The sequence below is a fragment of the Lonchura striata genome, chromosome 1A (assembly GCF_050655825.1).
Source record: "Lonchura striata isolate lonStrDom1 chromosome 1A, ASM5065582v1, whole genome shotgun sequence".
Lineage (NCBI taxonomy): Eukaryota > Metazoa > Chordata > Aves > Passeriformes > Estrildidae > Lonchura > Lonchura striata.
In genome coordinates this window covers 38105663-38119335 of record NC_140741.1, presented here as the reverse complement: position 1 = coordinate 38119335, position 13673 = coordinate 38105663, and the positions used below count along the sequence as shown (strand labels likewise).

General features: G+C 35.5%; 1 long non-coding RNA gene across 1 annotated transcript in view; it reads right to left on the bottom strand.

Moving 5' to 3' along the window:
• Positions 1-344: 344 nt before the first annotated feature.
• LOC146763451 (uncharacterized) overlaps positions 345-13673 on the bottom strand; it is a 54460-nt gene continuing 41131 nt past the window's right edge. The window contains exons 3-4 of the long non-coding RNA XR_014951795.1: positions 5517-5596; positions 345-3738 (exon numbers count right to left, since the gene is read on the bottom strand). This is a non-coding gene — a long non-coding RNA (uncharacterized LOC146763451). The remainder of the gene's footprint in view (positions 3739-5516; positions 5597-13673) is intronic.

Sequence of the window (13673 nt, the reverse complement as noted above, 5' to 3'; positions counted from 1 at the left end):
ATTGCAATAAAACCCAATGTTAGGGTTTTTGTCATTCAAACAATAATTCAGCAATGTAAAATATCTCAAAGCTTCCTATGGCAACAGTGGTGCATTATTACATAATCAGCTAATTGTTTTATTTAAATATTTCCATAGTGGTGTACAGCACTTAGACTGTCCCTCTGTATGCCGCAAATTCATTAAAAAAATTCTCAGGTCCTGATGAGATCACAAAGCATGCACAGCATAATAATGCAGTGCACAATGATACCTAGGTGTATACATCTTCTTGCTAAGGACCCATCAGGTGTACTTCACTAGAATGTTCTGTTTTCACTGAATTAACATTTTAAGGAAAAATGTTAATTCAGTGAAATGTTAACATTTTTCCTTAAAATGTTAATTCAGATGTACTGTATTTAACCCAGCAATATTAAAAAAGTGGGAATAGCTACTTCAGTACCAACAGACATTTCCTTTAGTATCAGTAGACATTTAGAGTAGCTTCTTAATAGAAAATTCTGTGTTAAAACACCATGTTCTAGAATAGAAAAGTCTTGAGAAACCTTCTCTGCTTTATATGGATTGACCTCTTCTTTTCAAGATCTGCTGTAGTCCCTTGCCCAAAATAAGACCACTTCAAAAATACTGCAGACTATTGTTTACTAAAAAAAAAGTTCACACTGAGAATCAAAACTATATGAAATAAAGTTCCAAAAATAATTTTGATACAACAATCAATTCTTTTTCTGTACAACTGATGTTTGATAAATATTCAGGAGAGTTAAATAAATATATTAATTTTACAAAATATTACTAAATTTTTTAAACAACATGTTTATGTAAGCAAATAAAATATTTTTGAAGATGCTCAAATGTTCATACATTTTGATTAAAAAGATAAAATATATGCATGAAAGCCATAAACTTTTATGTTTGGTCACTATCAGAACTACAAATAAATACTCAACTAATGTAACATCATTTTATACACATATACCATGATTCTTTTATAATCTTACAGATAGTTTATGGATCATTCTACTGTGAAGATATATATTTGCCATTTAATGAAGAACATCACTTTATGTAAACAAAATATTTAAATACTTGTTTTGTATGTTGTTGTTTGTTTTGTTTGTTTTCCTTATCGAGAAACCATATTAAGACTGGTAGTTTAAGCTCTGATTACAGAAAAAAGATACATACAGATATATAAGAGTTATATTTTTTCCTAGATCATACCCCTTTATTATTATACTCTCTCTCAATTTGAGGGGCTTTTTCAAAACTTACATCTTTATGTCTCAAGAAGATGTTAGATATCTGTTGCAGTCAATGAAGTTAATAATAGGATTTGATGGCATTCAGTTTAGGAACATTTAGTAGCCTTGTTTTATGACAGTTATATAAAAGTTTCCAAGAGCTGCCCACATTTGCTATCAAAGAACCCTACAACACTTTTGCTTTAGTCAGAGAATCATTGATACTCTAATTATAAAGGCATACTTACTAGTCAAACTGCTGCAGGATTTCTACATCATAGCTTATTCACTGAATCAAAAAGTCTTTTCTCCTATCATGTTGATTTGTAAAACTTGCACTTGTTATTATTGCTCTAGATGTAGTTTGGGATAATTGAAAGCAGAATTCAGAAATTCAGAATCTCCTTTTCCTCCCCTCTCTTTTTAAACATTTATTTTTCAATGCTTTGCTTACAGCCCTGTAACAAATACTGGTACCATGCTGGTTAAAATCTCTATGCATAACAGCTAATTGGCTATCTAAGACATCTTCTTTCAATGAGCAATGGTTATTGAATAGAATACAGTGGTATTCTTGGAAAGGGAAAAAAAATACAGTAATGGGCACTAGAATGAGCATAAAAAAAGAGGAGAAATCTCAGATTAGTCCAAACTCCCAGGCCCTAATCACTGACAGAAGACTCTGGTAAACCAAGGAAAAAGTCATCAATCCATTCAAACAGGATTAAAGGTTTAAACTGAAAACCAACAAACTTGTTAGTCTTTGTGGGAAAAATTTGCATCAAGATTTTTTAGATATGAAACAGACAAATAAAATATTTTCAGCTGCCTATTTAGTCCCTCACATAAAAGACAAGGAAACAACACCACAGAGTATAAATTATTAAGAAAACTGATTCATGTGAGAATATTGCAGAGTGCAAAGAGCAGGCAATAATTAATATTTGAAGCTGTAAGACTATTGGCATAAAAATAATTATGTATTACTAAAATGTATTTTTGACAGCACAGCTTTGTTAACAAATAGATATACGAGGTGTTTTTAGACTTTCAATATTCAGGATAGAATGACATACTTCATGTGGTAGACATTTACTAGTGCTCTGGAAAAAACTGAGAGGAACTGCTAAGATAGAAATTTTTTTCTGACTACAGAAGACAGCTACCAAATTTGTTTTACCCCTTTATTTAGTGGAAAAAGACAGGTGTTGTTCATTATGGATTATGCTATCTTTAACTCTCCTGCCATAGTAACTATAATTTAAAAGGACATGCAACAAAAGGATGAAAATAAAATTTCCATGCCACATGCAATACCATCCACATCACCTTTATATCCATGTTGCTATGCTTTCCCAAGTGAAATTTTACTTCAATCATTCTAAAAATAGAAAGGCCTGTCATAAAGCTTCTTCTGTTTTAATGAATAGATAAATCAATTTGTAGCCAAATTATTAACTACAGTACCTGATTCATGAACCTTATTTTAGATATATTTGTATTCTTTCTTACTGTTAGAAACCTTTAAAAAAGAGGGTTAGAAATCATTATTTTAATATCTATTTCTTTCACATTCTTTTTCATTCATTGTTTATCAGGAGAAAAACTCTTGTCAATTGCTAGTTATTTCCTTTTTTAAATAATTATTGCTAATCCTGAGACCATGTCAGTTGTGAGATACACATAACTTAGAATAATTATTTGATTTATCAGTATCTTCTCTTTGCTAATAGTCTCTCTAAATATCCTTAAGGAAGCTTCTTTTACAATAAATACATGGTAGTACACATCTTATTTATTAAATTTACAGTGGACTTCTTCAATCTCAGTCAGCATATACAGTATGCCAGAAATTTAAATAATGAAATTCTATGCGGAACTTATTATTGGCCTGGGAATATTTGACCTGGAATGCCATTAACTTATACATTTTAAAATCATGTTTAAAATGCTGCAAAACTAAGATTGAAGAGAATTTAATTTCAAAGTCATTTTGGATGTCCTTTCAAACTGTATGTGGTAATCCTTGATTTTTGCACTGATGCTAAATGTTAATGAACAGAGCCACAGTGTACCATTTCACCTAGAGCAATGAAAACATTAAAATCTCTTTAGAAGACTGAATAAAACTTTATTTTATAAATATAATCCTTGTTGAAGCTCTATCATTTCACTGTACTTTTGAAATAAGAGCACATGGAAAATATGGAAGAGTTCCTTTGAGATAGCTAACTAAAGCTACAAAATGAGCACGGTACAGTATTTCCAAGGAACACGGTTCAAAAGTTGTACGATTACTACTAAGGTTGTTTTATTCTTTACCACATTTGGAACAGGAAGTCTGTGTTGTTCTTGAAGAATTCTGAAAAGCAATGTCACAGTCTGATGACCTCTTCTCCTCATTAAAACGTTCCCAAAGACAGCTCTCTGCATGATGTTTTGTAGCTTCAGCAGCCATGAACTAATTTGTACCTCTTATTTTGATCATGCACTGGTGAAAGAACCAAACAATATTTTTCTTTAAACACAGAGAGGTCTTTCAACAGCTCAGCATGCACTTCTACCCTCTTTTTAATCTTGGAGCACCTATTTATTTGCTCTTTTCACCACTAAATCTTCTTTGCTCCTTTCTGCCCCCCTGCAAAGCTGCTAGTTAAAATCTTCAGTGTTTTTTCTTCATAGGCTTAAACCATTAGAAGGGTATTACCATAAAAAGGGAGACAAGGACTCAGAAATATGGTGCACCAGAATTTGCATTTCTAATTTTTAATCCAATTAAACTAAAATAATATTTATATAGCTACAACCTTTCTATAATGGGTATAAATTCACTAAAGCTAATGGAAAATTTTCTTCCTGGAGGAAATTAGTTATAGGTGTTCACTGTGATAACTGATTGGTTCTGCATATTGAGTGTCTGCAGATTTTGCATACAGGTAATTAGTATTCAGCTAGTTGATGTGTTTATTTTGCACACCTCCTTTTTTGTGCATGTGCAATTCATTATGCAAGTTGTTTTTGCTTGACATAGTGGATTCTGTATATGCAAATTGTTAGAGTGTCTAAGGGCAATAGTTTTTAATACATACCTGGACGGAAAGGCTGCATGTGTTGGCATATTTGCACTGCAACCAAGTGGTGTTTTTACAGACAGCTTCTGAATAAAACTATATGGCATTATTACTTGTATTTCCTTTTAATCAGTAAATGTACACTTGGTGTACAAAGTATGTCTTTTGTAAATCCAAACGGATCTAAACTCACAGAGAGCCTCATTCTACTTCCTTTGATTTTGGCTCAAGAAGACAGGCTTTTAGCCTCTCAGGTTTTTTAGTAAGGGGAGAGGACAGCAACCACTTGGAGAGAAAGTACTAAATTTTGCCTTTTAGGGGGAAAAAGCTCAGTGTTCTGACTCATGAGCCCAGGTATAGCTGCAAAATGGGAAATTCCTTGCCCAGAACTTTCCCTTGCACGACTGTATTATGCATGGGCAGATGTCCACAAGGGCCCACCCCATGCCTGAGCAGACCCCCTGTGCACAGGGACCGCCAGCAGGCTGCCACTGGAGACTGCAACCTGGCATCTGGAAAGATATCCACCCCTCTTGAGGAAAGCCTGCCATAAAGCACCATTCTTGCTCTCCCATCCTGACCATCTGATTCCAGAACTTTGTGGTCCAAACTACTACAGGCTCTAGGAATAATAGCTAAGACTGTAATAAAACCAAAGCAGTATTCCCTATATCCATAGCTCCCAGTCATGGCTATTCACCTGCAGAAGCATGTGGGAGAACAGAGGATGAGCATGTATTTGCTCATTTATTTAATATTGTACTGGATATCTTTCTGAACTATGAACCATTCCATCATCTGGAGAAAATGAAGCCACAGCCAGCTAATCATTCCTGGTTGCTGCAGTGTATTCTACAAAGCAAGGACATTCATGCTCTGAGGAGATAGTGTTCTTAACTAAAAGATTATTTTTGGAATTTCATTTTGATTTCTTGGGTTGCAGGGAGTTTCTCAAAAGGGCACATTAACAAAAAAAACAAACAAACAAACAAACAAACAAACAAACAAAAAACCAAAAGCAATTCTCAGCCAACTCTTGCATTACCCTTGGTGTAAATTTTTCAAATCCAAATACTCTGAAGTTTACACAAAATCTTTCTACCTTGCATTGTAAGAGGAACAGACATGCAAATAACAATTAAGTTTTTCAGAAGTCCAAATAAGTAGGCAGAGTTATATTCATAATGTCCCTACTTACTTGTATGCATCCTGTGTGCATGTATGGATCAGTGAATTGTCATCAAGTATGTTCTTGCTGATACATGTTGTCCAGTATTTCTACAGAAAGAATAATGTTTTGTTCAGTGCTATTCAGAATGAAGTTAAGATTTTTCTAGCATGTTCCTCAGGAGACAATTTTACATTATGACTTTTTCTACCTTTATATCAATAATGTTTTGTTAGAGGATATAATTTATACATTTTACTTTAAATAGGCTTATGTTTTTCATAAAAGAAATGTCATTGGACTGAATTTTATCAAAGGGTATTTCTGTTTGGTTTTTAAAATTAAAGCTGAAAAAAAATAATACAGCCTACATTAAACTGAATCCTAGCCAAAAAAATCTGGTTTGTGAACATATCTCTAAAATGGGCTGTATACCATAAGGCTGGTTCCCCACTACACTCTGGATACTCTTTTTGGGGCATTTTTCTGGAGCAACAAGACTTGCCCGTGTTGGAGGAGGACCAGACTAGGGAACATTTAAAACACATAGGGGCATGTGACTTAGTAGCACATAATTTGTGAAGTGTCTCTTGGGTCATCTTTCCTAGAAGAAAGCAAATGTCAACCTCAAAGAGGCAAGAAGGAAGACAAGGAAAAAGACATCCATAGGCTTACTGAAGGTAGCAAGGCAGGACACCATGAAGACGATGAGATAGGTGAAGAGGCTGAAAGGGCTGGGACTAGTCGGGCTAGAGAAGTCTAAATCCCTGATGGCAGGGAGTAAAAAAATAGAGACAGATTTCCCAGGGATAGGCCAAAGAGAGAATAGGCAGAAACCAAAATATAGGCAATTCCAATTAAATTAAAAAAAAAACACTTTTTACTGTTCAAACACTGGAGTAGGTTGCCTGAGGAGGTTGGGGAGTCACCATCCTTGGAGATATTCAAAAGTCCATGGACACGTATCCATGGGCACTGTGCTTTAGCTCACCTTGCTCAGAGCAGGGAAGGTGGACTAGGTGATTGCCAAAGGTCCTTCAAATTAACCATTCAGTGATTCTGTGTTTTTTCAGTGCAAGTGAACCAGAGATACCATGAGCAACTTCTGACAATGTGATAAATGCTCTGAATTTGTTTCCATAATTTTGCAATAATCCCAAGGAAGCACTGTAGCTTTCATCCCCTGTTGTTTGGATTAAAACTATTTGCCAGACAGGGAGAGGTGGTATTTTCCATCACAAAATTATAAAAAGCCCTTGCAGTGATGGGAAGGATGATGTCAAGATTGGTGTGGCTTGTTCATAGCAATCCAAATAACCCCTACTAGGTTAGAAAGATGCACCAAATTTATGAAGGTTCCTGTAGCTTTGGGAATAAATTTGCTCACAGCTAAAGAGAGCACACTTCAGCAGAAATAGGCTGGAATTTTGAAATTAAAAAATCAATCCCACTCTGCTGGAAAATTCCCATGCCTTTCTCACCTAAAATCTGGTGTTTATAATACAATCCTCATTTATTATAAGATCCTTTGACCATATCCACACCAGTAAGGTCTAGATATAAGGATGGAATATTCACCACAATTGTGTATAATGTAAATAATTAAAGGGGTTTTTTGCTCCACAAACTAATTTTCCACCTTTACTCAGCCTCTTTCCTTCTGATGAAAAAATACAGAAAAGTGTATGACAAAACTGAGGAAGTTTCTGAAATCTTCTTTTTCTCTAGAACTACTAGAGTTCTTGAGGTAGCTATTGAACATGACACAGAAATGGTCCCAGTTGGACTAAGCAGCTGCCTGTGACTGCTCTGTAATGGTTGTGTTTCCATGCTGTTTCCTCTAACTGCTGGGAAAAAGGAGTACACTTTGTTTATGAAAGACAGGCTCTAGGGAAAAAGAAGCAGATGCCACACTGTACATCAAAAATGCAGATCCTCGCTCAACTGCCAGAAGAGGCGAGAGGTACACTGAGCATCTCAAGGAGAATGGTTAAAGTTAAAAAAAAATATAAAGGCAATGTCATAATAGGGATATGCCAGAAATAACCTAAACAGAAGGACTTAGAAGAGTGTGGCTTGGTACATTTTGGAGTAGCCCTTTTTTTTCCTCTTTGCAAATAATAAAAGCATTTAAACGGTGCTCTCTTATTTGTTATGGGAGACTTGAAAAGTTCTGCAAAATAATGTCGGGAGGAGGAAATCTAGTAGGCTTTCAGAACATATTGAGGACAACTGTCCTTTAGGAAGATGGAAGAAGGTACTAAGAAGTTTGCAGCTGTTTTACAACTGATTCTAACTAATAGGGAGGATCATGGTTGAGAAGTTTGATGTAGAAAGTAATCCTGGTTAAAGTGATTACAAAACTAGGGAGTTCACAAATCTAGAAAAGGGAGGAATCAGAGCAGCTGAATAAGGACAATGGAGACCAAAAAAAAAAGCAGAATTCATCAGACTGAGGAAACTAGAAGACAGGTTCTCTTGGGAAGTTATTCTAGGGGGGGAAAAAAGACTGCAAAAGGGTTCACAGTTACTGAAAGGGACTATATTAAAGATAAAATGGTAGACTCTCCTGATGCAAAAGAAACATGAAGCACAATAAGAGACCAATATGGCTCCATCAGAAGCTCTTTAAGACTAGAAAAGAAAAAGGAAAGGAAAAAAAATCTAAATATCAACAAAAATATAATAAGAAATACACAAGCAGGAACAAGGACCTACAAGCATATATTAAAGACTATAAAGGAATAATATACAGTGTAGTTCAAATGAACATTAATTACATCTAACAAGAAACTTAAAATTCAACAAGAAAAACAGTTTAGGAGTGAGAGGACAGCAAGAAAATAACACCTAGAACTTAACAAGGAAAGAAAGAGAACAGCAGATAGTAAAGACTGAAAGGTTAGTATAATCTTTGCTTCAGCACTCACAAAGGGTGAGGTTTGACCAGACACTGTAGACACTACACTTAGCGATGCTATTGGCACTGTTTTAAATACAATTCTTGCTCACAAAATACAGAAATACAGAGTACATATTGATAAACTTTGGTAAATAGGTCTGTAACTACCCAAGAAAGTACACTCACAAAGTAGCTATTAAATTTATCTGCCCAGTTGTGAAAAGAAATAAAGTGACAGGCTGCAGACACCCATTGCAGACTGCATTCAGTAATTTCCTCAATGTCTTGGATGACTGACTAGAAAACATATTTATCACATTTTCAGAGCTGTTCAAACTAAAACAGGTTCGAAATGTCCAGCACAACTTTATTTTTTTAGTAATGTTAATAAACAAAAGGCACATCTTGAAATCAATGTAGTAAAATTCAGTATAGGCTAAATAAAGTACTAAGTAAGGAATATTCAAGTTATAAATGCAATAGGGAAATAGCTGATTATTCAGCCATACTGAAAAAAGGCTTTGGGCTTTCAGTGAATCAGACATTTTAAAAAAAATAAAATTAGAGGAAATAGAAATATTCTTTCAGTATGTGAAAGGGCTTTAGAGATAGTATGAAACCCACTGTCCTTTTTGCCCTCTGCAGATTTGATAAAATCGAAAAAGATTAAGATTTGCCATCAATAAGAACATTTTAAATTTTAAGATGGTTAACTCTTTGAACAGGCTACTCAGAAACATTCCATTTGAGGTGTTAAAGAATAGGTTTGATAAAGAGAATGACAGGGTCAAAAAATCCCCAGTACACTATCTGGTTGATTTTCCCACTATTGTCCTATACTGATTTCTCTATCTTGATTTATTATAGCAAAATTTCACTAGGCTGCTCTCTCACTTATACTTGAAAAAATCTACGCAGCATCTCCAAAAACACTTTATGACATGAGGAACATGGAGACATCTGTAGTAATGATGGTCATATTTTTCAGACCAATTAGTTCTGGAGGTGAGTCTTTTAAACAGAACAGGGTAAAAAAATAGTGACTAGACAAAAATATAGTCAGGCTTTCCATATTTTAAGAATTAAAAATTGCAGAGCCCTCTTTTCAATAGTTGCAAGTAACTTTCTTGTCAAGCAGGATTTTTCTAATTTTTCCAAGTACATAATTGATTCTCTCCTTTGCCTCACAGCACTCCACCACAGCACAGTACTTGAACAAATCTGTGCCTGAGAAATCCAGAAGTTTAGTCAAAATCTGAATTTAGAATACCTGGATGTTTATGCTTTGCTACTCTAATTTTCATGTAAAATTTTTTCCAAATAAGGAGTTCAGAAAATGTTGTCTTTTTTATTGTCTAGGCCAGCCATTTTTAAAAGGGCCACAGATCTCCTATACAATTTCAATGTTTTAAAAGGGGACAGGCATGCCCCTGGGATAAGCACCTCACATCAGTAAATCCCACCTATCCTACACGTGGCTTTGAATCATTGTGTGCCACTTTGATAAACCAGTCCTAAAAAAACTCACTTAATGTTTTCCAGCTTTTGCAATCAGCGCCTGACTTGAATGTGATCCAAACCACTCTTACTCCAGGGAATATCTTTTTATTTTACTCAATAGAAATAAGATGCTGTTGATGTATCATTGAGCAAATAACTTCATTCTCTGCAATGAGCTGGTTCACCCAATGCTGAAACTGAGTCTAGAAGGCAGTAGCAATTAATTAACTTTTTTCCATAAGGAAGAATGTGCAGCTTGTCTAAAATCTCATCAGTCTGAAAGTGAGAATTTAAGCCTTTCTGTTCTCACAAAGACACATTAGTCTTGAGTCCTTGTAACACTAGCAAGGGAGTGAGCAGCTTGTTTAGCCTCTACCTTCACAATGTCTCCAATTTCATGGGCAGTTTCCCCAGTAACTCAGACAAGAGTTAGAAAGTCTGACCTTGGACATCACCCAGAGACAACCACCTGCTTACAGGACTGACTTCTGTTCCCTTTGATTTAATGGAAGGACAGACTCTTCTATTAAAGAGGTCAACTGATCCAAGAGGGATTCTGCTTACAGCCAGGAAAAATCTCTGATGCAATTTTGTCTAACAGAGGATGAATTTTTTCTTTTCTAATCCACTCACACACATGCCCAAACTATTTCTGGTTCAAATGTAGTTTCATCAGAGCTATAAATTAAATTCTCTCAGTGTGAAACATCTGAAAAAATTCCCCAAAACATTTAGCTACTTAGTGATGCCAATGGACTGGTTCTCACTGAAGTAAGAGTTGGACTTCAGTAATGTATGATTTAGCTATATGATGCAGAATCTTGACAAATCTTACATTTCTCTTAGGCTTAAAATATAATTTAAATAACTGTTAGACCTTCAGTACAGATTCTTCCTCCAAAGAGGCTTTTACTATTCACCCAGAACCTGAAGAATGCAGAAGGGAAGATTTCAGAGGACAATTCCTGTAAACAAATAGCAGATAAAGGAACAGTTTATCACAACGCCATAGATTCTAATATATAAAAATTTGAGTCCCTTCTTTCGCTGATCTTACAGGAGAACTCCATAGTAATAGTGCCTGACCACACACAGTTCTCACTAGCCTCTGGAAAACAGTAGTCAGGACTGTTGAGAACCTTGCTAGTGTAACTCAATTTGTGGGAGAGAGGATTAGCATGAGATTTATCTGGAGAGAGGAAGGACACTCTTCTAAAATTCTAAGGAATTAAATGTTACTCCTGCTTATGGACTCCCTCGATCTACCTGCCTTCTTGAAGACTGCTTTTTAGAATAACTCCCAATGGCTAAGGCTCAGGGTTCATGTACATTTATTTGACATTTCCCCTTCAGAATTTTGCCATTCTGAAGAACAACCTCAAAAACTCTATGCTAAACTAAAAATGTGTGGCACTTTTCCCCTTATCCAAAGATCTTTTGATGCACTGAGAATAATATAGTATAGACTGAGTAGAATAGCTTGAATGTTATCTCTGAGGAGCTGCTGTTTCCTGATTCTCTCAGATTTCAGAGTAGCCCAGTTCTTCCTTGAGGTGGTTGCTACACAAGCTGTGTTTCCATGCTTTACAGAGGCATCACAAAGTGTCCCTGTCTGAAACTTCTGCTGCTATTGGCTAAAAAATATAACTCTCTTTCAGCAACAGAAATGTAAATCAACACATATTAGTGATGTACTATTTCCCTACAGGTCCTTGGTACAGCTCAGTTTAGCTGCATCCCATATTATGGTTTTCTACATGGCAGGGGAGTTGCAACTAGCTGATCATTAAAGGTCCCTTGCAACCCAAGTTATTCCAGAATTCTAAGATCATACCATAACACCTGCCCTCCCATATGTTCTAGTCTGAAACTTTGCTTGGAACTAAGTGGTTTCCTTGGCTTTGGCTCAGGAAATCAGTCTCAGACTGCTTTCATAAGAAGTGACTAAGCATATTACAAGCCTACCTGTACACACCTGTGTGGGTTTCTTTCTAAGTGAATTGAGTATATAGGTGTAGTTAGATAGATGGGAGGATGGTTATTGTGTTTATTAAATATTATTTGGCCTGTCTATAATAATAATGGCATGTCACTATTTGTTTTGATATTACTCCCAAGTAGCTTTTAAAACCTGCAGGCTCCTTCAACTGGCCAATCTCAAGGAACACCACTGTCATTGATGTCCTTGCAAGTCAATATCCCACTGCCTGGAGATTTAAAATTGCCCTGAGAAAGACTCAGGATTCTGATTCTATGTTTGAAGTAGTCAAAGTAAGCATTTTCCTTGCTAGTATGGCAGTACAGTTCCAAAACCAAGTTGAGTTGTAAGGTCATATAAAAAATGTCAAAGGAGAAATGTAATAACATTGGTAGTAGGAGTAGTACAAATCCACTTAATTGAATGCTTTAATTCTAAAAAGTCTAAATTCTATTGTTCTATTTTAAGAAAGGAATGTTTGAGCTACCTGTACATACTTCTTATAACATCTTCCAACATCTCAAAATTAATAAAATAGTTGGCAACAATAGTTGACAGGTTTTTGGCAAACATTATCTTTAAGTTAGGCAAGGAATCCAAAATAATTTACTTGTCAGATAAATTAAACAATAGGGAAAAAAACCTCCCATATCCATAATGAAATTAAATTATAATGTATTATTTGAAGACAACTATGAAGACACAACTGAATCTTCTACAAATAGGAAATAATTTTATTTTGTCCAGAAACTTTCAATTTAGGGTTTAAAGAGAGTGACTTTGTTCAGTCATTAAAGTCCTGATTCTGATTTTAGGGCAACAGCATTTTTAGCATTTTACTTTTTCTCCACTAGATGTCCCCAGCCAGTCACAGTACAGTTCACTGATCGGATATTCATAATCTGAAAGGGTAGCTATTTCCTTTGAAGTGCATATTATTAAGATATCATGATTAATGACTTTCACTCTAGAGTTCATTTTATCTGGAAGATTAGCAAGGCACAGACCTTTAAGAAGAACCCAACAATTTAATTCTCTTCTTAAGATATAACAGTTTCCCAATTTAGGAAGAAATTAAGAATCATGTATGCTTTCTTCTCTGAAAATATTTAAGTAATCAAAGTCTTAAAACAAATGAAAATGCTTGTTGTACAAATCCTTCTATATCAAAAGGGAAGCCTTAGCAGGTTTTTTTTTTTTTTCCTCTTACTCAGTTACTTTCAAAGGATGTGTAAGAGTTTTGCAGAACCCTTCACAGCTGACTGAGCTAACAGCAGGTGTCTTGCTTAATTTGAGTTTTAATGGATCTTTAAAGAAACATGAGACTAAAATCTGGAATGACTGTAAATATCATTTTAAGCCTTTCCCACCTCCCCAAAATTTAGCAGGTTGGAAACAATACTTTCATATTAGACTTTTTAGACAGGTAAACTGAGCTAGGGCTGATTTTGCCTTCTGTGACATGCAGTGAGCTCTGCGAGGCTTTGGGGCTTTGCAGCCCCTCAGCTGTAAGCACAGCTACAGCAGAGCTCTGCACAGGACTGATGTGCCTCTCCTTTTGAGGGATGCAATAAGGATTTGTAAAAGGCAACAGGGGGTCTTTTAAACTAGAACTATTTAGCAGCATGTTTCTGACTCTCAGGGGATCAGCTAAAATGTTAGTGCTGTCTACATAAGCAGCTTCTGTTCCAGACAGAAAGAAAAACCCCAAAGAAAGCACTCTGCAGCTCACTCATCACCAGGAATTATGATAAACACTGACTAGGGTCCCACAACCTTCCAGTGGTTCATCACCAGAGCCACCAGG